This window comes from Hylobates moloch, unplaced genomic scaffold, assembly GCF_009828535.3.
Source record: "Hylobates moloch isolate HMO894 unplaced genomic scaffold, HMol_V3 SCAFFOLD_8, whole genome shotgun sequence".
NCBI lineage: Eukaryota > Metazoa > Chordata > Mammalia > Primates > Hylobatidae > Hylobates > Hylobates moloch.
In genome coordinates this window covers 36,237,556-36,263,966 of record NW_026652283.1, presented here as the reverse complement: position 1 = coordinate 36,263,966, position 26,411 = coordinate 36,237,556, and the positions used below count along the sequence as shown (strand labels likewise).

The following is a 26,411-nucleotide window of genomic DNA, read 5'->3' as shown; positions in this document are numbered from 1 at the left end:
GGTGTGTTTTTAATAGACCATTAGTCTGTCACTGAATACTAAGAGCCTGAAAAAATGCTTGACCATTAGTCTGTCACTGAATACTAAGAGCCTGAAAAAATGCTTGGCTGATTTGACTAATAAAGGCTGGTCTGTTATCAGACTGTATAGAGGTGGGAAGGCTAAACTGAGGAATTATGTCCAACAGAAGGGAAGAAATGACTGCGGTGGCCTTCTCAGACCCTGTAGGAAAGGCCTGTACCTATCCAGTGAAAGTGCCTACCTAGACTAAGAGGTATGTTAGTTATCTTACTTGGGGCATGTTGAGTAAAGCTAATTTGCCAGTCCTGGGTGGGGGCAAATCCTTGAGCTTGATGTGTAGGGAAGGGAGGGGGCCTGAATAATCCATGAGGAGTAGTAGAATAGCAAATGGAACACTGAGAAGTTATTTCCTTGAGGATAGATTTCCACGATGGAAAGGAAATGAGAGGTTCTAAGAGACGGGCTAGCGGCTTGTAACCTACATGGAAGAGGTTATGAAATGGCGACAGAATAGAATGGGCCTGTGAGGCTGGAAGGAGATACTTTCCTTGGCCTAAGAACCATTTGCCTTGTGTGGGAAGAGATTGATAGGTGGAAGTTTCAGCGGGGGAGTAGGTGGGAGTGACTGAAGTGAAGGAGAAAAACTGGACGTGAGGGACAGAAGTTGGAGAGCTAGCTGCTTGTCTAGCCACCTTATCAGCATAAGCGTTGCCTAGAGCAGTGGGATCTGAGGCCTTTTGATGCCTTTTGCAGTGAATGACCCCAACTTCCTTTGGAAGTAAAGCACCTTGAGCAGAGTTTTTATTAAAGAGGCATTAATGATGGAGGACCCTTGCGTAGTGAGGAAACCTTTCAGCCCATATGACCGCATGGTGGTGCAGAATATGAAAGGCATATTTAGAGTCACTATAAATATTGATGCGTCGTCCTTTTGCAAGAGTGAGGGCTTGAGTTAAGCCAACTAGTTCGGCTTGCTGAGAGGTAGTGGAGGGGGGCAGAGTGGTAGCCTCAATGATAGATATGGAAGATACTACAGCATAGCCTGCCTTTGCTGGTGAGTGGCGATTAGGCCTGGTGGAACTGCCATCAATAAACTAAATGTGATCAGGGTGAGGAACAGGAAATAAGGAAATATGGGGAAATGGAGTGAATGTCAGGTGGATCAGAGAGATACCGTCATGAAGGTCAGGTGTGGTATCCAGAATAATGTGGGAGGCCGGATTGAAGTCCGGGCCAGGAACAATGGTAATTGTGGGAGGCTCAACAAAGAGTGAGTACAGCTGAAGGAGCCGGGGAGCAGAAAGTATATGTGTCAGGTGTGAGGAAGAAAATAGATTTTGGAAATTATGAGAGCCATAGAGAGTGGAGCATAGTTTGTGATTTTGAGGGCCTCTAAAAGTATTAAAGCAGTGGCAGCCGCTGCATGCAGACATGAGGGCTAGGCTAAAACAGTAAGGTCAAGTTGTTTGGACAGAAAGGCTACAGGGTGTGGTCCTGGCTCTTGTGTAAGAATTCTGACCACGCTAACCATGCCTAGGAAGGAAAGGAGTTGTTTTGTAGAAGGTGCTGGGGTTTGAGAGATCAGTCGGACACGATTGGCAGGGAGAGCACGTGTGTTTTTATGAGAATTATGCCGAGATAGGTAACAGATGAGGAAGAAATTTGGGCTTGACTGAAGTAATGGGGGCTGTCTGTGAAGCTTTGCGGCAGTAAAGCCTAGGTAATTTGCTGAGCTTGATGGGTGTCAGGGTCAGTCCACGTGAAAGCGAAGAGAGGCTGGGATTAAGGGTGCAAAGGAATAGTAAAAGAAAGCATGTTTGAGATCTAGAACAGAATAATAGGTTGTAGAGGGAGGTATTGAGGATAGGAGAGTATATGGCTTTGGCACCATGGGGTGGATAGGCAAAACAATTTGGTTGATAAGGCGCAGATCCTGAACTAACTTATAAGGCTTGTCTGGTTTTAGGACAGGTAAAATGGGGGAATTGTAAGGAGAGTTTATAGGCTTTAAAAGGCCATGCTGTAGCAGGTGAGTGATAACAGGCTTTAATCTTTTTAAATCATGCTGTGGGATGGGATATTGGCGTTGAGTGGGGTAAGGGTGATTAGGTTTTAATGGGATGGTAAGGGGTGCATGATCAGTTGCCAAGGCGGGAGTAGAGGTGTCTTATACTTGTGGGTTAAGGTGGGGAGATACAAGGGGAGGATGTGAAGGAGGCTTTGAACTGGGGGAAAAGGTGGCAATGAGGTGTGGCTGTAGCCTAGGAATAGTCAGGGAAGCAGGTAATTTAGTTAAAGTGTCTCGGCCTAATAAGGGAACTGGGCAGGTGGGGATACTAAAAAGGAGTGCTTAAAAGAGTATTGTCTAAGTTGGCACCAGAGTTGGGGAGTTTTAAGAGGTTTAGAAGCCTGGCCATCAATACCCACAACAGTTACAGAGGCAAGGGAAACAGGCCCTTGAAAAGAAGGTAATGTGGAGTGGGTAGCCTTCGTATTGATTAAGAAGGGGACGGACTTACCTTCCACAGTGAGAGTTACCCAGAGTGTCTGTTATGGTCCTGTAGGCTTCTGAGGCGATTGGGCGGTGTCAGTCTTCAGCTGCTAAGCCGAGAAGATCTGGGAAGGAGTCAGTCAGAGAGCCTTGGGCCAGAGTTCCAGGGGCTCTGGGAGTGGCTGCCAGGTGAGTTGAACAGTTCGATTTTCAGTGGGGTCTTACACAGATGGGACGCGGCTTAGGAGGACTCCCGGGCTGCAGGCATTCCTTGGCCCAGTGGCCAGATTTCTGGCACTTGTAGCAAGCTCCTGGGGGAGGCAGGCCTGGAGGAATGCCTGGCCACTGCAGTTCAGGCGTTTGGAAGTTCTTGTGTGCTGGAGATATGGCTGGGGTTTGTCTCACAGTAGAGGCAAGGAATTGCAACTTTTTTCTATTATTGTGCACCTTGAAGGTGAGGTTAATTAAGTCCTGTTGTGGGGTTTGAGGGCCAGATTCTAATTTTTGGAGTTTTATTTAATGTTGGGAGCAGATTGGGTAATAAAATGTATATTGAGAATAAGATGGCCTTTTGACCTTTTAGGGTCTAGGGCTGTAAGGCGTCTCAGGGTTGCTGCCAAAGGAGTCATGAGCTGGGCTGGATTTTTTATATTTGATGAAAAAGAGTCTAAATGCTAACTGATTTGGGAAAGGTTGGATAAAGAAAAAGGAGAATTAACCTTGACTATGCCTTTAGCTCCAGCCACCTTTCTAAGAGGAAATTGCTGGGCAGGTGGGGGAGGGCTAGTCATGGAACGAAACTGTAAGCCGGACCAGGTGTGAGGAGGGGAGGTGATAAAAGGATTATAGGGTGGAGGAGCAGAGGCTGAGGAAGAATTGGGACCTAGCTAGATGTCAGATGGGTCTGTAGAAAAAGGAAGATTAGAAAGACTCAGCGACGCTTGGGGTTGGGACTGAGGGGACAGGTGGGAGGGAAAGGAGGAAGATTTGGGACAAGTTGCATTGGGCACAGAGACTAGGAAGGGACTGATGTGTAAAAGAATGCCTGGATGTCAGGCACCTCAGACCATTTGCCCATTTTACGACAAGAATTATTTAGATCTTGTAGGATGGAAAAATTGAAAGTGCCATTTTCCTGCTATTTAGAACTACTGTGAGTTTGTATTGGGATCAAGCGGCATTGCAGAAGAAAATAAGATGCTTAGATTTTAGGTCAGGTGAGAGTTGAAGAGGTTTTAAGTTCTTAAGAACACAGTCTAAGGGAGAAGGAGGAATGGAAAAGCAGGACTTGCTGCTAAGGGTGAAGGAGAAGGGGTTGAGGGGTACTTGCCTCTGCCCCAGGAAAGCAGAGAAGGGGTAGAGACAAGGAGAGAAGGGGTTGGGGTACTTGCCCCTTCCCCAGAAAAGCGGGACTTGCCGCTAAGGGTGAAGGACCAAGGCAGGCGTCCCTGCGTGGTCTGACACCTCTGAAACGTGTGTGAATAATCAGAGAGGCGTCCCTGCAATGATTAAACACCAAGGGAAGGCTGCCTTCCCGAGTCCGTGACCGGTGCCGGAGTTTTGCGTCCACAGATAAAACGTGTCTCCTTTGTCTCTACCAGAAAATGAGAGGAATGGAAATTAAGAGAAGGGAGAGATTGAAGAGTAGAAAGGAGAAGTGGTTGAGGGATAGTGAGAGAGGTTGGAGAAGAGAGTAAGAAGAGGCCGCTTACCAGATTTAAAATTGGTGAGATGTTCCTTGGGCTGGTGGGTCTGAGGACCTGAGGTCGTAGGTGGATCTTTTTCACGGAGCAAAGAACAGGAGGACAGGGGATTAATCTCCCAAGGGAGGTCCCCCCCCCCATCCGAGTCACGGCACCAAATTTCATGCGCGTCCGTGTGAAGAGACCACCAAACAGGCTTCGTGTGAGCAACATGGCTGTTTATTTCACCTGGGTGCAGGCGGGCTGAGTCCGAAAAGAGAGTCAGCCAGTTGGTGGATTTCATCTTATTTTTTTAATGCTTTAACTATTTCACTCCGTGCACTTCTTACTTGCATGGCTTTTGAAAAGAGGTCCTATGTATTTCTTATCCTTTTTCCTCTATAGGTAAGATGTTCCTCCCCTCACACTCTCTTCCCCCAGCTTCTTTCAAGATCTTCTCTATGTCTTTGGTTTTCTGAGTTTAAATATAATATGCCTAGGTGTATTTTTTTTTTGGTATTTATTCTGGTTGGTGTTCCTGGATATGTGGCAGCTAAAACCAAGCTGGTGGCCATGAGGGATGGGGAATAGCATCACATATATGACAATTTAGAAAGATGAGTCAATTGAACAAAATACAAAAGAAGAAAATTTCAACATACTATAATATCTTCATTCAGAATGAAAACTCTTATTACCAGTTGTATATATTTCTCAATTTTAATATATATAAGATATTTTATTTGCTAGTCTGCTTTATCACTTATTATAAACATTTTTCTATTTAGATACATTTTATTCTAAAACAATTGTAATAAATACATAATATTTGGTTATGGGATACACCAAGATTTACTTAACCCATTCTCTTCTACTGGACATTTAAGCTATTTTCAATTTTTCATTGTTTTATGAACACTTACTGCAATGTTTATTCTATTAGCTAGACATACACAATCTCACTTAAATAAATAAGACTATTTATAGCCGGCCTTGTCATCAATGCAATTTGTTAAGAACACTTTCCTAGATGCATATGAAAGGTTTGCATGTTCTTAAGGATTTTAATATGCATTTATTAATCATTCTTCAAATTATCTTCCTACCAGCAGTTTATGAATACCCCACAGCACCCATATTAAGAACTATCTACTCACCACAGAGTATTATCTTTGTGTTTAATCTTTGCTAGGCTGATAGCGAAACAATGTTATCTCATTGTTTTAATTTTTTATTCTTTGGTTATAAGTGCGGTTGAATGTTTCCTTGACTACATTGATTGACTCCTCTAGTCATGTATTCTGCCCTTAGGACTAGGGGTAGAGTCAGCCTCATCTGAAACAGATAGACCGAGAGAAGGGAAGTGGGGGAGCCTCAGCTGAACATTGAGATATTATTATCTATGTGAGGCAAAAAGGCAAAACTTCTACCACAAAGAAAGCAAATAAACCTTCTCAGCTCAAGCCTGTAGTCCCAGCACTTTGGGAGGCCGAGGCGGGTGGATCACCTGAGGTCAGGAGTTTGAGAACAGCCTGGACAACATGGTGAAATCCCATCTCTACTAAAATTACAAAAATTCACCGGGCATGGTGGCACAAGCTTATAGTCCCAGGTACTCAGGAGGCTGACACAGGAGAATCGCTTGAACCTGGGAGGCGGAGGCTTCAGTGAGCCGAGATCACGCCACCGCACTCCAGCCTGGGCAAGACAGAGCAAGACTCCATCTAAACAACAACCACCACAACAACAAAAAACAAAAACAAAAAACCTTCTCTCTTTCTCTCCACCTAATCAGGCTCACTAAATCCATCTAGGACTCTTTTTCTTACATGTATGGTCCTTGGCTGGCATTGGCAGAGAATGGGTAGCTGGCCTTGTCATCAATGCAGTGCCATACAGTACATATTTATTGATTATACACAATTGGCAAGAAACAACAGTGGTGCTGGAGGGGAAGGAGGAGGATATCCAGAGGTTTTACACATGGTTTCACCCCTCAGTGAGTTCTCAATATTTGAAAGAGGTGGAAACAACCATAATTCAAAGCAGAAATGAAGTGAGGACTAAATGCAGGTAAAATAACCTGAAGAGACAAAACTGGGGTGCAGGTGGGCCGTTCAAGGAAAGCTTTGCAAGGCAGCACTCAGGCTGAGCCCTCCACACTGAGCTGGTTTTCCATAGGTGGAGAGAATGATGATTCTCTCACATGAGCCCACGGCATTCAATATACTGTTTCCAAATCCTTTCTCGCAGAGCTCCGTGCAAATGACGACTTGTAAATTATAGGGAATTAATTGCATCATTTATATTCCCTGCAGATCCAAGCCAGATCTGGTCTCAGCCTCTTTAAAGCAAACAGCGCGGCCACATTCTTCCCGTATGGCAGATGCCACTTCTTTCAATTATTTAAGCTCATTTGGATGGGTTGCTGGGGCCCGGGCTGCCAGGCCTCAGCACTCTGTGCAGGCCCATTCCTGGGGTCACTGGGGGCAACTGGAAGGCAGGTCAGGCAGCGCCAGGCCAGCAGCCCCAGCTGTGTTTGATCTGATTCCAACTGGGAAAGAGTCTTTAGAAAACAACCTTCCTCGTAGTTACCGTTTTTAATTTCTCCTGAAATATTGACAGGGGAAGGCTCTGTGGAAGAAAAATGAGCCTTGAGAGATTATTCACTGACACAAGGCGCAGTCATGCTCACGGCCAAGCCAGGTTGCCTTATCACGGGCTGTTCTATCCATTCCCCTGCCCAAATTCCCATCAATAACCCACTAACAATAACAAATTGCTACATGACACCCTCAACATTCTATTGGGACTAAGCACCTGAAGAGGTGTTTGCAGTAAATTGGACTCCTCTCCTTTCCTTTCCTGTTCATATTTCACAGAGTCCGCAAATATTTATGGAGTACCCGCTTTGTGCCAGACACTGAACAAGACCAAGAAGGCCCCCTCCTCACGTGAGGCTGACATTCTATGGAGGGGCCCAGACCCAAGCAAAGAAAAAGAAACTCAGCATCTCAGACAGTGGACACAAAATGGGGTCACAGAAGAGGAGCTAACTGCGAGGGAGCTATTTCCTACTGAGGGGTCAAGGTTGACCTCTCGGGAGGCAACATCTGAGTCATAACTTGAATGAAGAACAGGAATGAACTATGTGAAGAGCCAGGGGAAGAACATTCCAGAGAGAAGAGACAAGCCAGGAATGTTGGAGGCGAAGAGAAGCGCACGGAGCTGAATTGCTGTGAGCCAAGGAAGGGGTGGTGGCATCTGAGTACATTCTGTTTCCCGGCCCTGCTCCTCTGCTGTCTTCCCTCCTCCTCCCTCTAACCCCTTTCCTCATCCCTGTCCCTTGTCCCTTGCTCAAGCCAACAAGATTTCTCTCCGTCAGCTCCTCATTCTGTACCTTCCAAACTCATAGACTTCTGGGAGTCCAGGATATTGTGTTTTTTTTTTTTGAAAGTTTGGCTCTTGGCAAAGAGCCAGTGCTATTTCCATCTTGTGTGGAAAATATAGAATTACCGTGAATTATATTGAAAAATTAGATTCATTCACTGCTGTGATAATTTATCTCCCAATCTGTCTCAGAGAGTTAGCAGCTGGTGAGAAAATAAAATGTAATTTAGGCAAAAAAAAATCTCACTTTTAATCTATGTCTGGCAGGGAGAGAGGCTATTAAGTGAGTTTACTATTTGCCAATCAGGTGGTTTTCCTTAGCACACCCTCAAATGAAATGTTGTGATAGAGACTAATGGGTAGCTTGCTCTCCTCAGATGGGCCTTGCCAGCCGTGGGCTGTGAAGTCAGGCCCCGCTTAAAACGCAAAGCTTCCTAACCGGGGCCCCTTCCCAGGGTTCATCTCCTGAGATCTTAATGGACTTGGCTCCTGTAAGAGGATGCACTTTATAGCACTGGGGTTTTCCATGACAGTTTCTGCCTTGAGAAAGGAGGAGAAACAGCCCCCAAGTTTAAGCCTTATCGACTTAAGGTGTTTGAAATATTCCTCTCCAACTGGTAATCGTGGCCATTTTTCTTCTCTGGAGTGCCTGATTATGTGTCCTGCAATGGTCCTGACATCATTGCATGAGTCAGAACACTGAGCTCATAATGCTTTGCCCAGACCGGGTCCAAACCTCCCCGCATTGGTGAGTCAGCCCCTCACAGGAGAGGCCACTCCGGAACAGCAGGCTTTAAGTGATAACCAACGTCCCTTCCCCCATAGCATCCCGTAATGTCAGGACAGGCTTCTCACCCTCCTTACAAGGGATTCTGTCTTCTTGGAACAGGGCAGCATAGGGTTAATATGACCCACTTGCTTCCTGGGGAATGAATTTTCTGGGTAGTAAGGCTGGAGGGGTGGAGATAACAATTACTGCTTTCCATTCTACCTAGCTCAGAATCCTACATCCTTGGGAAAACTGAGGCGCAATTGAGCGAGAATGTCCTAGACTGGAATCTGGACTCTAAAGATGTAGTGGAGGTTCTGCCGTTTGCTCATCATATGACCTTAGGGGAAGTCTCTTTACCTCTCTTGGCTGGAGCTGCCTCATCTATAAAGTGAGGAGCCTGGGCAAGATGGGCAAGGTCCCTTCAGCTCAGAGTTTGTTAATCTGTGAATTTGTTATTCGGGCTACACAGATGTGTGCCCAGCTCCACTCTGTACACGCCAGGTGGAGCAGAGACCCTGCATCTGAGCTTGAGCCTCCCTGGGATACTTGCTCAAAGGACCCTAACTCAGGTGACTTCAGGGAATGGAGGGCAGGTTCTAACTTGGGGAGGGTGCAGAGCAGAAGGGATCATCAACTTCTCGTGGGTGACCCACATACTGGGTGCATCTGATGAGATATCACGCTGTGGTGACAGTTGGTTTCCTCAAAGCTGCTGGGACCCTCCTGACTGGAGAGTAGTAACAGGGACCCTGAGTGTGGAGGGTCTTCCTAGAAGTCACCTGGCCCATCAGATGTCACTCCAGGCAGAACTGTGCTTCATCCGTCTCCCCAATGATCTCACTGACTTCTTGAACATGACCTATGAGGCCAGGCATAGAGAGGAAGGGTTTGATTTAAATTCAGTTTGAACTTCCAGGAAAGCCAAAACTCTCATCACAGATTCCACCTGCCTCACCTCCAGCCCTCCACCCTGGTCAGGTTAAAACTACTGGTGGAATATAAGAACAGGGGAGGGTGTACACTGGTGCTGTAACATGAGCAAAGCTGATAGGAATGTTAGGGGATTTTTGAAAGATGGAGGCAGATGAGTTCAGAGGGAAGGAGGGAAGACTGTTTGCATGAGAATGGGGTACATCTATTTGTTCATCCAGCCACTCTTTACCGAACACTTCCTATGTGCCAACACTGCTGTCAGTACTGGGGATCCACAGAAGAGAATAGGAAGGACAAGATCCCCGTTTTCATGAAGATTTTATTCTAGTTTGGAGAGACAGGCAGAAAACTAATACACAAGTACATAAACAAGATAGTTCAGAATGAGCAGTGCTGTGAGATGTGATGGGAAAGGCACGTGGGTAGGCAGGCTACTCCAGGGTGGTTTGGAAAGCTTTCCAAGTGAGGTGAGTTTTGAGCTAATACCTGCATGTCAGGAAAGAGTCAGTCCTGAGAAGGGCAAGGGGAAGAATATTCCAGAGTGGTTCTGAGATGGGGGTGGCCTGACACGCGCCCAGTCTATAGAAAATGGATTTGGGGGCTCCCATGAAGTTAAAGAGATCCTGGCAGAACTCCACTATTATCACCCCTGCCCCCCAACATCTCAGAGGGAAATCCTAGAGGCAAAGATGGTGGGGGCATGTCCAGGGGCATGGATGGATCCAGCCAGGGCTTAGGGAAGGGCCCCCAGTGACCCCAGTTCCTGACAGGGACAGGGGAAGAAAGAACCACTGCCTCCTGCCTCACCAGAAACAGCCAGGCCACCTCTCTTAGGCAAAGGACCTCACAGCATCTGACTCCCCTATCTCCCTCCTTCCTACCCCAAACTGCTGAGTCTGAGTATGGACCATCCAGTACTTTTTCAGTGAACCTAATCTTCTCTCTTCTCCCTTGTGTCTGAACCTGACGTGTTTTAACAAAGGCCACCCTGACAGTCTCAGCCAGAACTTTCCTGTGGCAGGGTGAAGGGACAGAAAATAACCAGACATGAGGAAGGAAACTGAAGTTCAAAAGAAGAGGACCATCTGAGACATTGGATAACATGTCTCCCTAAATAGTAAAGTTACTGAAAGAAGCAAGAGATAATTTTAGACAAATTTTAATTGTCCTCTCAACGAGATTCCAAATGTCATTGCATCTATGAATCTAAAGCAGAAACTCATCCACAAAGGTATGAAGAGAGGACAAATTAGGACAGACTAGACTAGGAGATGACACAGGGTGAGGGGGAGGAGGCTGGGCTGAATTTTGGCTCCACACTCGTTGGCTCTGTGGTCTTGGACAAGTTCTAGAACCCATCAATCTCCCATAAATAGAGGATTTAAAATAGTACCTTCTTCATGGAGCGTTGCAAAGCTTAAACAAGATAACAATGTGTGAACAGCACTTGGCACAATGTCAGGCACACAAGAAGCACCCAATGCACGTTATTCTTTTTGAGAAAGTTCATGAAAATGGAACACAACTGCTTAATTTAGTGATTACAATGAAGGCAAAGAACAGCAAGTTAGATTCTTGAGGAAACCAATAGCAAAGTGGGAGGCAAGAAGGGGGAAATTCTCCCTCATTTCAAAAGAGAAGAAATGAAAGGTGAAAATATTGAGGTTTGAAAAGAAGAGGCATCAATCACAGGGCCAGTAAATTCAAGACAGATATAGGAAGTTGAGTAGGTGAAGCTGGAGCAAATGAAGGGGAATTAATTAATCTTTTTTAAAAAAACAATTGGAACACATTTTCTGCTGTTTCTGCAGGTTGAAAGGACTTACTACACGACAAGAAAGGAAAACAGACTGACAACTAAAAACATCTCAGGGAAAAGATTGAATTTCAGAGATAAGGAAAATGATTTGCCAAATGTAAAAGAAAATAAAAGAAGTGTATTGCAAAGGAAGAAAATCAGACCAGCTTTGGATCTCTCCACAAAAGCAAACACCAGACAAGAAGCAGCAATACGAGAGGAAAAGTATGATGGAGAATTCTGATTGTCATTCCAGATTATCATTCCTGTGAGAGCAGCAGGGAGGTTTTCTCATACATGAAAGGGCTCAGAGTACACTTCCCAAGGGGCTGCGATAAAAAGAATCACTTGAAGATATAGCTTAATGCTTAAGAAATGAATTATAGATAGAATTTAACATTGCAGAAGCCATAATTTAAAGAACCATAGAATAAACTATGCAATGGAGTCAAGGCAAAATGATGATCTTTAATGGAGTTTCATAATTTGCAATATTTTTTTTAAAAACCATAAAATAAGTTAATGCTAACCCAGCTCTAATAACCTATATTTCTTTTTTCTTTTAAATGAGAAATGGGAGTAATAGGAGGGAAGCAGAACTTTCCTAGATTTCTTCTCTTTCGTAAGTATTGATAAAGGTTTCTGACATGAAGTAGAGAGAATAGTCATTTTTAAATTTAAAAACAACCTTTTAGGACAAAAACAGGATATAAACTCCAAATCCTTGAGGCAAAACGGAAGGCAAATACACAGAAAATGTATTTCCATAGAGGAACCACAAAAAAATGAAAAAAAAAATAGTAAGTAAGCATAAAAAGCTTAAAATAACAAAGACACCTTTTTTTATTGTGACAACAGATATATATGAGCTAAGTTCTCTTGTTAAATTTGAAAGACTCCCAATTAAATGATGAATTGAAGTCCGTCCAAGTTTATATCACAGAAAAGTTAAAACCCTGCTCTAGGACATGAAAGGAAGTGAATTAATGTCAAAATATACCATGTTCCTTGATAAGAAGTCTCAACTTTTTACAGATTTGATTTATTTTTAATTCATAAATAAAACAAAATTCTAATAAACATTCAAATAGAATCTTTTAAACCATGGCAAAATGAGTTTTAAGTTATTCTGAAAAAATAAATATGGGAAAAATCCAAATAAAAATTGAGCAGTAGAATAAAGGAGGCACTTATCTTTTGATATTAAAAATACTTTAAAGGTGCATTAATTAAGAGAGTATGGTATAGGTGAAAGAATGAAAATATCACTGCAACACACTCTAGAAACCCCCAGAATAGACCTACATAAGTAAGGTAGTATTTCATGACACTGGGTAAAGAATAGATGATTATCATGTGAAGTAAATTGCTAATTATTGGAAATTAATAAAATTGATCACTACATCATAACCACTACCTGGATGTAGAACAAATGTTAAATGTAAAAGTACAAAGTAACTGAAATAAAATAGTAGTAAAACCAGGATAAATATTTGCTTGATCTTTGGGTGAAGAGGGGATTTCTAAACCAAAAAGCAAAGGAAGAAAAAAAATGCAATTCAAGAAAATGTAGGACTTGACTACATAAATATTAGACAACAAGTTCTCTTTGCCAAGAAGTTCATAAATCAAGTTTAAAGGAGAACAAATGAGACTGGAAAATGATATCAAACACACATGCATGCACACACACACACAGGTTAATGTCCTGACTATATAGAAATTAATATCAATTAGGACAAAAGTAAGCACTCAGCAGGAAAAAACTTGACAAAACACACAAACTGATGAATTACAAATAAAGAAACCCAAGTGGCGAAGCAACATATGAAAAAAAATTCCACTTCACTAGTAGACAAAGATATTCGAATTCAAATAACATGTCTATCAAATTGAAAAAGATTAAAGTACATATATTACTGAGTGCTGGAGAGGGTACAAGAAACAGGTACTCCTATATCAAAACCCTTAAAAATATTTACAACCTCGGGTGTAGATATTCTCTCCCTAGGAATGTATTCTAAGGGAACATTCAGAAATTTACATTAAAATTTAGCTACAAGAGTGATCTTTACAGCATTTTTAAGGTGGGTCAAAATGGATGATAATAGGCAAATCTAATATTTATTTATTGAGCGTGTAAAATGGCCAGGCACTCTGCCAAGCCTTTCACATGCATTATCTCATTTTATCCTCAAACAGCCATGTGAGGTACATCCCATTATTATCTCTATTTTACAGATGAGAAGATAGGGGATTAAAACAACTCAAATGCCCAGCAGAAGAGGATGATTATACATATCATGGAACAAAATATGAATGTAGTAAAGCCATTTAAAACCATATTTCTCAAAGAATACAGAGAGACATCACTAAATGTTCACAGTACATTTGTAAGTCTGTGTGTGAACAGGGTACTAAACATATGGCCATATGATTTTGGAGAAAAGCATATATAATATATGTGTATCTCCCTAGGAAAAAAAGGATAAAGGGAGAAAGAAAGCAGCAGAGAAAGAGAGAGAGGAAGAAAGAAAGCTGCTAACAGTGGTTTTCTCTATTTAGGTTATAGAATGATGGTAATTTCCTTCTTTTTGTCATCCTTTGTCTTCAAATTTTCTTCAATGAACATGCACTTATAGAATAAAATAAAATTTTATTTTAAGGGGGGGGATAACTGACATCATTTTCAAAGGTTTTCTTTTTAAAAGAGAAGAAGGATTGCTTTCAGATTTACAGTCAAACTCTAATGGTTTGTCCAAGGTTTCTGGGGTCGCTAAAGTTCTCAAAGCTACCTGATTCTAGAAGAGGAACCGGACTGATTTATTTACCTTGGAATAATTCTACCCTTTGGTCCAGAGAGACTCAGGCTTAAAAGACATTCCTCAGATCACTAAGTCCTCCCTCTGGCTAAGGTTTTTATTCTGAGGCTGAAGCCCCTGTGCATTTCCCCAGCTAAATATATACGTCCTGATATTCATGGTTGCATATTGATATGTCTGAATGCCTCCAGCTCCACTCCAGCCAGGATAAAAGTGACAAATGCATGGCATTGTCTCCAGAATTTCCACAAATGAATATTTTCTCTAATAGGAAATTAAAACCCTCAAGTTCCTGATCGGGTTATTGCAGCAGGTGATTTGGGCTGTAGAGAGACCTAAAAGTAGAAGTGGGTGTTAGGGTGTCTGTCTAGGCTGGCTGGTTTGGGGGCATGTAGCCACAATGATGACCACAGGTGGATCTGTCACAGCTATTCCTAAGGCCGTGGCCCACAGGCAGCGGGTAGGGCTTCATAAATCTCAAGGGGAGGGAGGGGTTTCAAATTAGCAAACTTAAAGGCTGCCTCTCTCACAAATAAAGCAAAGGGAGCACAGAAAAGTCTCCTGCTGGCAGTATAGCTGTGCATGTTTCTATTTGATCTTTCCACTCCTGAGCTCGTTCATTCCTTTATTCACTCAAAAACTATTGAATACTTGAAATGTACCAGGCAGTGGGAATACAGGGATGAACAAAACAGTAAAGTCCCTGCCTGAATGGAGGTTTATACCCTGATGGAATTAGATTTACAATAAGCATGTAAACATATAAACAAACAAGTCAACAAGCAAATAAAAATAGATAATTTCAAATAGGATAAGTCCTCAGAAGAGAATGAAACAGAGTAATGGGATGGGAAGTGACAGGGGGTTTGTTTTCTAGGGAGGCAGTGGAAGGCCATACCAGGTGACAGCTGAGCTGAAACATGAATGGGCAGGAGAAGAAGCCGCTCTAAATGGCACTCAGCTTCTTTATTCTCCTTAGCCTGGCTCCACCTACCCACCAAGCCCACTATTCCAGGAATCTTCCCTGGCATTCCCAGCACATACTATTGCCTCCTTCTCAGAGCTAGACTGTTCTTCCAGTGATGTGTGCATGTGTGTGGGAACATGTGTGTATGTGCAATGTATGTGCATGTTCTAGCCTTCTGCTAGACTCCAGGGTCCATGGATAAGCTAGCAGTGCATCCTGTGGATAGTGTACAGCTGAAGGGTCCCACTTCTTCCCTGGCCTTGGCCCAGACCCCTGTATGCAGCTGCTCACAGGGTTGATTTACCTGACTCTCCCACAGATGCCTCATGCTTTGAACATCTAGTATGGATGAGGAGTTGGCAGCTGGACACTGCCTTGCCTGCAGTCTGATTCTGGTTCTGAGGCTCTGTGAAATACATGAGTGGCAATAGTGAGTGATTCTGCTTGTAGCATGCAAGTGAGAAGCCTGAGAAGGTGTCCAGGGATGCCTGTAGAGGGCCCTGGGAAAGAACACACTGGGGCTCCCCTACTGCCAACCTGTGCAATAGCTTTCAGCCTCAGCCCCATCCCTTTTTCCCAGTCAGCCTGGACTAGGGATTTTTCTCCACTTGGATACTTGGCCAAGAGTTGGCCTTTTGGACAATGGCCTCATTCCCAAGGTTCTGAGTAATGGAGGCAGCAGTTTGGGCAGGGGTAAAGAGCCCAGTTGACATTTTCTTTCTTTCTATCTATTTATCTATCTATCTATCTATCTATCTATCTATCTATCTATCTATCTATCATCTATCTATCTATCTATCTATCTATCTATCTATCTATCTATCTATCATCTCTCTCTCTCTCTCTCTCTCTCTCTCTCTATCATCTATCAACCTGAGAAAGAATCTCACTGTCACCCAGGCTGGAGTGCAGTGGTATAATCTCGGCTCACTGCAACCTCTGCCTCCCAGGTTCAAGTGATTCTCATGCCTCAGCCTCCCGAGTAGCTGGGACTACAGTCACGCGCCACAATGCTGGGCTAATTTTTGTATTTTTAGTAGAGATGGGATTTCACCACATTGGCTAAGCTGGTCTGAAACTCCTGACCTCAAGAGATCCGCCCGCCTTGGCCTCCCAAAGTGCTGAAATTATAGGCGTGAGCCACCGCACCTGGCTCCAGTTGACATTTTCAACATGCACAGACATGTTAGTGCCTAACAGTCCCCTGAGCCTGCCAGGCTAGCGAGGCTTTGGCTGAGGTTGTGAGAACAAAGCAAACTGAAGCACATGGCTCCCCAGGGGAGGAGATGAAAGAAGTCCATCAGGCTCCATGTAGCCCTTCAGCATTAAACACTGCACTGGCCTCAGCTCTTGATCCAGATTCTGAGCTCTTCTCAAGGTGCCCCAGCCATATCAAAGAGCCCAACAGCCCACATCTTCACAATCACCTTGCATGAATCAGGGGGATGGGATACAATCATAGGTGTGAGACCCAGGGAAAATTCACTTCAGCTCATCAACACTTCTGCAATAAGTTCTGAGGCTACAGAGAAACTGTGTCTGCCTCTGGAGCTACCATCCGTAGGAGAAGACAGACCTGGGAACCAACAGCGCAGGCAGTGCAATGCACTCCTCTAACTGAAGTGGGTAGCAAGTGCACTGACAGCCCAGACAGGCTGAGGAGTCTTCCTCGGGGGATGGGGGTGGGGACCGGGGAATTGAAGACAGAAAGACACCTCTGAGCTGGACCTTGAAGGACGAGTAGGACTTTGAGGAGAGAACAAAAAGGGAAACAGCGCCTTAGGCACAGGGAACAGTATGAGCAAAGGCAAATAGCAGAGCATGGCGGTTAAGCAGAAGAACTTGAGCCAGAGTGTGAAGGCTGGAACCAGACTCTGCCCCTTGCTAGCTGTGCGACGCTGGGCATGTTAACCTCTCTGTGCCACAGCTTCTTCGCCTATAAACAAACAATAATAATAGTACCGATTGGATAGGATAGGAGTGGAGATTTTAAAAGTTAATACACATAAAGAGCTCAGAAGCGTGTCTGGCACACAGTAAGCTCTATGGATGTATTAGCTGCTGTTGCTGTCATCGACATTGTCTTCGGACAGCTGCCCAGTGTGGACTCAGTGAGGCTGCAGGTGTGTGGTCAGATGTAAGACTGCAAAGGCAAACCAGCATTAGACAGTGAAACTGTGAATCCATTGAGGATTTCAACCCTTCTCTCCCCTGGATGTATTTTCACAAACAGGCCAGAGGTGCAATTCAGAGGAGGCTTACAAGTGCCCATGTCCTGGACACCTGGAAGGAAGCCCCTCAGAGCGGGAGCCCAGCTTCTCCCTACTCTAACCATTCAGCAGGCTCAGTCTGTACTCCAGAGACCACTGGAGCAACTACAAATGCCCCCGCCTTGGTCACGAGGGCCTGAGAGAGAAAGCACAGATTTATTTGTCCAAACCGGACAGACTCTGGTGCATCTGAAGGACAGCCTGGAGCATGGTGGGGTGAGAGGGGAGAAATTGGGTGGGGTTAGAACCTGGCTACTGAAGGAAATCTGGAACCCTGAGGGCAGGATGGATTTGGGCCATTAGGAGCCAGTCAGTGGGTGAGCACCAACCAAGAAGTAGAAAATCTAGGATGGGGATCAGCAGCCCTAGAGGGAGGCTTTGGCAAGAAGGGGACTGGATGCCAGGGCCCCAGCCAAGCGGCCTGGAGTTCAGCGTGGACTTTGGCCTCAGAGGAGAAGCAAAGCACCTGCGATGCTTCCACTGAATGAGCAGGATGCTGGGGCGAAAGCAAAAAACACCCTTTGCTTAAACTTGTCCTTTGAATTTCCACTTCCCTACCTCTTGGGTGAAATCTTCGGCCGATCTCCTAATGTGGGCTGGTCACACCTTTATAATAAAGTCTTGTGGTCACCTTCAGGCCCCAAATTATCTCATTTCAGTAGTGACCATATCCAGTGCAGTGTAGAAGTTAAATCTCAAAGCTATATTTAAAGTGACAGTTCTTCCCTCTCCTGAGCTTGAGCCTGCTTTAGGGGAGTGGGAGCAGAGGCAGGAGGGTGCGAGGTTACTTCTCCATTCCTCTCTTTGCCCATCCCTCCCTCCACCTTCACCCCTCCCCAGGCTGTCAGTGACTCCTCAGGGATAAGCAGGAAGAGGGAGAGAGAGAAAGGTCAGGCCCTACTGGACTGGCAGTGATTGGCATGGATTCCCTCTGGGCTTGAGTAATGTACAATTCTAACTTAAGGACCCTTCTTGGGAAAATTCCTTTTGAAGATGTCTCCAGACTAGTTGTCTCTGTGAGTCCACTTGACTCCTGGGCAACCTGGCCTCCACGTCACTACACTCTGTTGGTATCCCCAGTGCAGCCTCCTGCACCCCATCGGCTGAGCCTTGAGCTTTTGCATTAAATGAGTGTCAGAAACCAGACATTGTCTTCCTCTATTTCCAAGGCACACATATCAAGCTCTCCAAGAGGTCCCCTCAAAGCCTCCTTCTCCACTTGGCTTAAGGTGAGGGGGATTGTACCTCCCTTCCCCATGGGGTGGTGGTGGTGGGCACACAGTTCACAGACAGCTCTCTTTAATAAATCACCCCACCTCTCATCCTCTGACATTCAAATGTGACTCATTATACCTTGGAGATGGAGGGTGAGCTAAAAATCTCAAAACTAGTTTTGGCCACCCCTTTCTACCCCTGCAGGTCTACCTGGAGGGTCCAGCATACTGCCTGCCTCCTCTCTAGAGTGAGAGGTCCTGAGGGCAAGGATTGTATCTGGCTCACTACTGTATTCTTAGATTCTTGAGCTGCACTTAGCATTTAACTGGTGTGGTCGCAGCATAATGGCCCACAAAATGTCCTAATACCCGGAAGCTGTGAATATGTTAGGTGACATGGCAAAGGGGAATTAAATTTGCAGGTGGAATTAAAGTTGCTAATCCTCTGACCTTGAGAAGGGGAGAGCATCCTGAATTTTTTCAGGGGGGCCCAATGTAATCACTAGGGTCCTTATACGTAGAAGAGGGAGGCGGAAGATCAGAGTCAGAGAGAAATTTGAAGTTGCAGCGCTGCCGGCTTTGAAGACGGAAACAAGCCACCAGCCAAGGAATACAGCCTCTAGAAGCTGCAAAAGACAAGAAAATGGATTCTCCTTTATACCCTCCAGAAAGAAATGCAGCCCTGCTAACCCCTTAATTTTAGCTCAGTGAGACTCATTTAGAACTTCCAACCTCCAGAACTATAAGAAAATACACTAAATGCGTGTCTATTTGTTAAAGAAGCTGCAGAAAACTAATACAATTAATGCTCAATAAATGTTGGTTGCATCATGAAACTACATTGAATCAGAAGGTTGCTTAATGCATGTGGAATCTGAGCAAAGGAAGGCCAAAAATCTGCAGGGTTGTGTCCTCCAGGCTCTGCTGAGTCAGCTGAACCATCCCCGGACGCCCCTTCTGCTCACCTCTGTAGCCATGTCAGCCGTGCTCGGAGGCGTAGCCCATGGACAGTGCTAGATCAACAGTGCCAGTTCCTCATTTGCAAACTTCTCCCTTTCAAGTCTTCCTGCATATCACTCCCTTCTGCAATTGTGTTGCTGTTGTTTGAAAATTATAGAAGTAATATATGCACCTATCATTTTTTTCTTGCAATTTAGATGAATATTATAGAGTATTATAAACATGAAAATAGATGTCCCCCATCTCCTAACCCCTCATTTCTGACCTTCAGAGGTAAATTACTGCTCTTTCTGTGGATTCTTTAACTTTTTTCACCTATATAACAGCATACATTTACATAATTATTTGTGTACTCACACACACAAAGTATTTTGATACAGAATAAATCACACTGTAGATATTGCTCTACAACTTGCTTTGTTCACGTAACACTGTATCTTGGATATCTTCTTCTATTAGCACATATAAGTTCACTTCATTCTTTTTAATGGTTGCATGCCAATCCATTGTTTGCTATAATCTGTGTAACCACTGCCATAGTGGCATTTAGATGGCTTGGTGTGCAATCTAACAGATTCTTTAATATTTAATTACATTCTTTCAAGACCATATACTCACAGGCATTTTATGACTTTCAAAGGCCCTAAGTGCTCATTTCTGGAGGTTCTACCCCACACCACATCAAACATATTTAAATATACCCACATCCCACATTAAATATAAATTTTTGCTGTAAAAATTGAAGGGATTTTTATGATTTTGCTTTTAAAATCATTTGGCTCTGAGTAACTATTTAACCTGCAAATAGCTTTTAAGTGTAATGACATTTTTATGAATATTAAATTTAACAATTAATGAAGGTGACATAATGCTATACTTCATAGGCATTTACATAAACACATTAATTTTGATTTTGCTGCTTTCTTTTTGCATTTTGAAGTCAATAGTTTCCTTTTTCATGCCTCATATTTTTCTCAGGGCTTTGAGAAGCTTGTAATCCCTAGAGAAGATGACTAGAGTAGACAAGGGGTGCAGTAACTCTGTGTACACGACCCATTGCTGGATGCCTGGGTTTACTCTCGAGGTGAGTGGGTGAGAGAGCTGGAGTGTGCTCAGGACTGGTTCACCAGGGTCCCCAAGGTGGGTGTTTCCCAAGGTAGCTTGAGGCAGCAGAGCAGGGTGTGAAACTGGAATGGATCGTAAAGAGAAGCCAGCCATGGCTAAGGAGACTAAGGGACATCACCCGGGATTGGTCTTTCATGAAGGAACAAGACAAGTCAGGATTTGGGTGTCCTCAAATTCCTCATGCACATATTCCAAGACTATTGTCTCCCAGAGGCTTGATTTCATTTGTTGTTATGAGGAGAGTTTCCCTTGTTCACCTCTCAAAAGGTGGCCAAATCTTCAGGGTCTAGAGATCTCTAACTCTGCTCTGATGCTCTGACTGCCCTAAAATTGGAGCAGGTGATTGATTACTTATGCAGAGCTGGCTAATGGGCAAATGAGGGGTCTCCATCAGGAGGCAAATTTCCCCATCTGCATTGCTGCATGTGAAAATGTCATACTGATCAGAGCAGTAAATGCTCAGGAGGGAAGGGCAACATAATGGCAGAGACAATTTGGCATCTCATTTAATTTCCTCACATAAAAAATTAACATTTTTGGAAAGATTGACTTTCTCCATGGAAATTCCTCTCCAATGTAAGCACTTGCTCAATGATGGGCTATTATAAATGCTTATGATCATGAGCATGAGATTTCTATAGCATCTGATGCTGTTATTACTTTGAATGAAATCACTGTGAGGACAATTTCAGGTCCCACAAGAAGCTCTTAGCTTTAAGAAGTCCCTGTGGATCAGAACACAATTTCCATAGCTCAGTAACACAGACAGTGAAGAATCCGGGGCAGAGTCATGGGGCAGGGGCACAGGGAGGTGGAGGGCGTGGGATGCTGTGTGACCAAGGAAGCACAGCAATGGGTCTAGACTAAGGCTCATAACTTTTGGCTCCTGGATTATCCCATCTGGGATAGGAAGGAACTCACAATTTCGGGCACATACAGTATTTCCCTAGTTTAATCCTAACAGACTCTGTGGGGCTCTCTGGATGCCTCCTGCTGGGGTCTGATTGTGCCTACATATTATTTTTCTTGGCAACCATCAGTGTGCATCCTGTTTCTCCTCTCCACTCTAGGTCACTATGGGATGACTTCTGATATTCACAGTAGCAAACTAGTCAGTTCTTGCAGCAATACGGAAGATACCAGTGCTTCAACCAGAGGAACTGCCAACTCTAGATCAAGTTAATGCCACCCAACATCAAGGGTATATCTACATTGGTATTTTCTCCTTGTGGGAGAGAATGCTGTGGTCTTCCATTATCATTTTTTTCTTATTAAAAATCTTAAATTTTTAGCTAGACATATTGCCATCCAGCAAAAAGATCCTACTTCCCAGTAGTCCTTGCAGCTACAAGTAGCTGTGAAAGTAAGTTCTGACCGGTAGAATTGAAGCAGAAATGCAATGTGAGACTTCAAAGGCATCTTAACACAATGAAGGTATACCCTTTCGCTTCCTGTTCCCTTACTCCTTACTTTGTCTGGAATGCAGGTGTGATGGTTGGAGCTCCAGCAGCTCTCCTAGACCGTGAGCTGGCCTTGAGAATGGAAGTCACCTACTGAGAATGACACGGTCTCGCTCCATAATGACACCAAGGAACCATCACACAAGTTTGTTTAAGCCGCTTTCATTTTGGGTCTTTATATATAGTTGAACCTTACACTGATACACACTTGTTGCTATAAAAAGTCCTGGTTCCAAAGCTCCTAGAAACCACACAGCAAGAGCACTGTGAAGTTGTTCACTCTCCATGAACGTCCTTTCACCCTGTACCCAGACAGGGGTTCATGAAATTGAGTGGCACTGAGCAATAGATGAGTCACTCTGCTAGGAGCTCTCCCTTCTCATTTCGCCCCATGGACCACTCACCACTTTATGCATCTCACCCATTCTTTCCTTGGGGTGACTCACTTCCCAATAGGCTCCTCTGCCTCCCATCAAAATAGATCTCTAGTAGACCAGCCTCAGTATTCATTCGGCTATGCTTTAATTTTGGGGTGAATACTCTTCACGATAAAGCTGCAAGTTTTGCTATACTCTTTCCCCTGTAAAATACATGCAGATCCTACCTAATTTCTGGCCTTCATTCAAGGTGCCTTTCTTGGAAAGACCAGGAGAGCGTTAGACTTCTTGCAGGCATGCTCGTCTTCAGCTGGAATCCCAAGGCACAGAGCACTCACGTCATAATGAAGGGTATGACTGCATGTGTGGCACTTTCTCCTGTTGTGATCAGGCAGGTTTGACCTTGGGTTAGTAAGTGCCCCTCGGTAGTAACTATGATAGTTAGATACTTGTTCAACATGTAATTTCTCCTCCACCTTTGTGAGAGGAATATAGCCTCCCACCCCCTTGATGTGAAGCTTGGCGATGAGACTTGTTTGACCAACAGAATCTGGGTAGCAAGGAGTGAGGTCTAAGTGTTAACACTTTTCTGCTTGGCCCTCTGGGAGCATTCAACTTATGTGGTAAGAACATTCTGAGCTCCAGAATAAGACACATGAGGCAGCATTTCTTCAGTTGACCTACAGACCTAGGGTCTGAAGCAAGGGCACTCCAGCTAACCTACAGACCGGCAGCTTGAAAATAGGTGCAACTCCAAATAAAAGTAATAAATATATACTCCTCCCTTACAACAGCTCTAGTTCCACTAGTTATACCAATCTGTGACTCCTGTTTTCAGCTACTACATTTGTGGGGGTTTGGACGTAGCATGATTTCAGGAAAAGCTTAGCCAATACATTGAGAAGTCTCTCTTATGCCTTATAGCAGCTCTCGAGTCCTTGGGTGGAAAGAGACCTTCAAAATCCACTGGATGTGAATTCAGCCTTGTAAATAAGGACAGAACAGGCCCCAGCCTCTCTCTGGCATTCTCTGTCTCTTGGTTTCTCTCTTTCCTGAATGTGAAAAGGGGTGGCTCCAAAACCCACCCAGAGAAGAGTCTCTTCCCTCTGATTTGCTGCTGTCTCCTTCCAAGACCCAGTGCCCTCATGTTCTCTCAGCAGCAGTAGATTCTTTTCAAACCACCCTCCAAAATGCAGCCAGAGTTGTCTTCTGAGAACAACCAAAATGCATCCAGAGTTGTCTTCAGAGAACAACCAAAATGCAGCCAGAGTTGTCTTGAGTGGTTCCTGAGAACATCCTGTCTGATCATGTCAGTCCTATGCTTGCAATCCTTCAGTGTCTCCCCACAAGTATTTAGTGAAAGTTTCCATGTCTTAAGTCACAAGGCTCTTCATGACCTAGGTCTTGCCAGCTCTTACTACTGTTCCCCTTACCCACCGGCCCCTCCAATTCCAGATCTTGCCAGCTCTTACTACTGTTAGGTCTTGCCAGCTCTTACTACTGTTCCCCTCATTCGCTGGCCCCTCCTATTCCAGAGAGCTCCTCACACTTTCCAGAAGGCATCATGCTGCTCTCTGTCTCCACACTGGTGCACATGCCATTTCCATGGCTTGGACACCGTTCCCTTATTCCCTGGGGTGTGACTGTCTCAAGGTGACAGTGATATGATTGATGGAAAGATGACAACAGCCACAGGAAAAGGAAACATGTTCCTTTAATATAAAGTAGAAGATACAACTAACTACACACAGACCGACTCATAGAGCCAGGGGTACAGAAGCAGGCACAGTCTAAGAGAGTGTTAGTTAGGATATAGTTTAGCAGCTGTAGCAGAGAGAACTGAATTCCTAATGCATCCTTCAGAACCCAGCTCAAGCCTCCCTAAAGCCTTCTTTGGTTTGCTCTGTGGCTCACTGCCCAAGGCCTGATTTAGAAGCCCATTACCTGGGCTCTGCAGGGGCCTATCACGTTATCGTGGCACGGGTCTAACCAGGTTCAAGAGCCGTTCTGGGATCTCCATGTTGCAGGTGCTCAATGCTTACTTAGTGAGCACCTGGGCTACTTGAGCTGGGCATGGGAAAGGTAGCAGCTCGCTTGGCTAATGTGTGCTGTGACCTGGAGAACAGGTGCTTTCCATAGACTTAGAATTGTGCTCTCTAAACTGCCTCCCTCCCTCTGGGCTTCTCTCCATAATGCAGCCAAAGCGATTTTCTACTGCACAGAGTTGGCCATGCCACTCTCCTTAAAACCTTCCAAGAGCCCTCACTGCTCTAAGGCCAGCAGCTGAACCCTTCAACATGGCTCACAAACAAAGGTTGCCATATTTAACAAATAGAAATCTAGGACACCCATTTATATTTGAATTGCAGATAAACATCAATTCTTTTAGCATAAGTATATCTCATGCAATATTTGAGATATACTAAAAACAAACTTGTTGCTTATATGAAATTCAAAGTGAGTATCTCCAATTTTATCAACAACCCTGTTTACTTTGTCTGTGTCCCTGCTTTTTTCTGCAGCATCCTCTCTCCCTAAGCATCTGCCTCAGACATACTAAACCTCTTTCTTCCTCTGGACTTTCTACCATGGCGCTTCTGTGAGAATTAAATGACTTAACACATGTCAAGTGCTTAGAACAGTCCCTGTCCTAAGGGACTTACCTGGCTCATGGCGGAAGACATTGAAGTTTCACTGTGATTGCTGTTGCCCACTCCGATGGACACACCCACCCCAGTCCCACTGGCCCACTTGGCCAGATTAACTCTTACCCATTTTATAGCAAAGTGGTAATCTCAGATTATCAGTCTCTTCTTTGGGACTCCTCTTCCAATATTTCCGTGGATGAGACTGGAAGTCCTTGGTGTATGCTCCCAAACGCCTTGTACTTCCCCTACTACAGCTCTTACCTCACTTGGTCGTGTTTTCTTAGTCAGCTTTCCTACTAGACGATAATGTCTGCAGAGAAAGGAATCTCTATATTGCTCATGTATGTGCCCTCCGTGCCCTGCAGAGTGTCTGGGAAAAGAGGTCGTATTTAGTATATATTGAATGAATGAACAGCACCCCACAGCCCCTCTATTACTTAGGAGCTGGTTTCCTAAATAACTCAACCTCTTTATGGTCAAGGTCAAGAGAGATTCTAACCCCGCCCAGCTGAAGTGCCCATTCCACTTGGGGTGCTCAGTCCTGGTCCTGAGAAAAGAGGCAGACAAGCACTGTTTGTTTCGGTTCTGCCTTTACCACCTGCAAACCGTGTGTATGGTATCAGGCAGGTTGCTTCTCTCCCCTGAATTCTACTGTCCTTATCTGAGATCTGGAGTCAACAAAATCCATCTGGACAGGCTTTGGGGGAGAATTAACTATGAGGTGATGCTATGCTTGCAAAAAGACCCAGCACGTAGCAGGGACCCGGCAAATGTGAGTCCCTGCGATGGGCTGACTAGGGCCTCCTTCAGAGAAAATAGAAAGTTCAGAATCACGTGACCACTATCTGGTCAGTTTGCATAAGGCAGTGTATTTTGGTTTCAGATCAGAATCAGGAAACCCTACACTTTAAAGATGAGAGGGGAAAAATTGCGAAGGGAGAGAGGCCACGTCTGAAGACTTGAGAGAGAGAAAAAAGGGGCTGGAAGCAGCAGATCAATCATCAAGGTGAAAACTTAAAAGACGATTGATTTTCCTCCTTGATGTCCACGTTTCAAGGGCCTTGTTGGGCTCCTCCTGGGAAATTGAATTTGAGGCTCATCTGCCATGGAAAGACGTTTCCTCTGAGCTCTGTTTCCAGTGACTCCCAGGATCCAGGCAGGGAGCAAACACCAGGGTCTCGAGATCAGCAGCTTGACCTCAGGGCCACCCTGGCTCTCTTTCCCCATAGCCCAGAGAGTGTCCAGAGTGCTGCACCTGGAGTCACTTCCCTTGAATTCAACCCAGTTGCCCTGGCTGTGTGGCCTTACCAGAGACAATTCACCTGCCTGACTGACAACTGCTAGAAAAGCTTCAGGGTCTTGATGGTCAGAGATAAATGGACAGGATGGGGAGGAGCCAGATTATAGGAATAAGGTGTGTCTTTGGGGAGCTGGGGAGGCAATGTTTTCCAGGGTGGAGTTCAAGAAACAAGCAAGGTAAG

General features: G+C 44.5%; 2 long non-coding RNA genes across 3 annotated transcripts in view; both read right to left on the bottom strand.

The window, feature by feature from the left end:
- The window catches only part of LOC131384068 (uncharacterized), a 52,640-nt gene extending 30,020 nt beyond the window's left edge, over positions 1–22,620 (bottom strand). Inside the window, exons 1-4 of one of the 2 annotated variants that reach the window (XR_009214559.1) lie at positions 22,510–22,620; positions 19,326–19,457; positions 18,811–18,986; positions 16,992–17,019 (exon numbers count right to left, since the gene is read on the bottom strand). This is a non-coding gene — a long non-coding RNA (uncharacterized LOC131384068). Of the gene's footprint in view, positions 1–16,991; positions 17,020–18,810; positions 18,987–19,325; positions 19,458–22,509 lie in introns of those variants that run through there. The other variant, XR_009214560.1, reaches the window with a different exon arrangement.
- Positions 6,455–15,208, bottom strand: LOC131384069 (uncharacterized). The gene is made up of 3 exons (XR_009214561.1): positions 15,181–15,208; positions 9,136–9,215; positions 6,455–6,828 (listed from the first exon to the last, which is right to left on the bottom strand). It is a non-coding gene; the product is annotated as an uncharacterized LOC131384069 (long non-coding RNA).
- Positions 22,621–26,411: the final 3,791 nt, after the last annotated feature.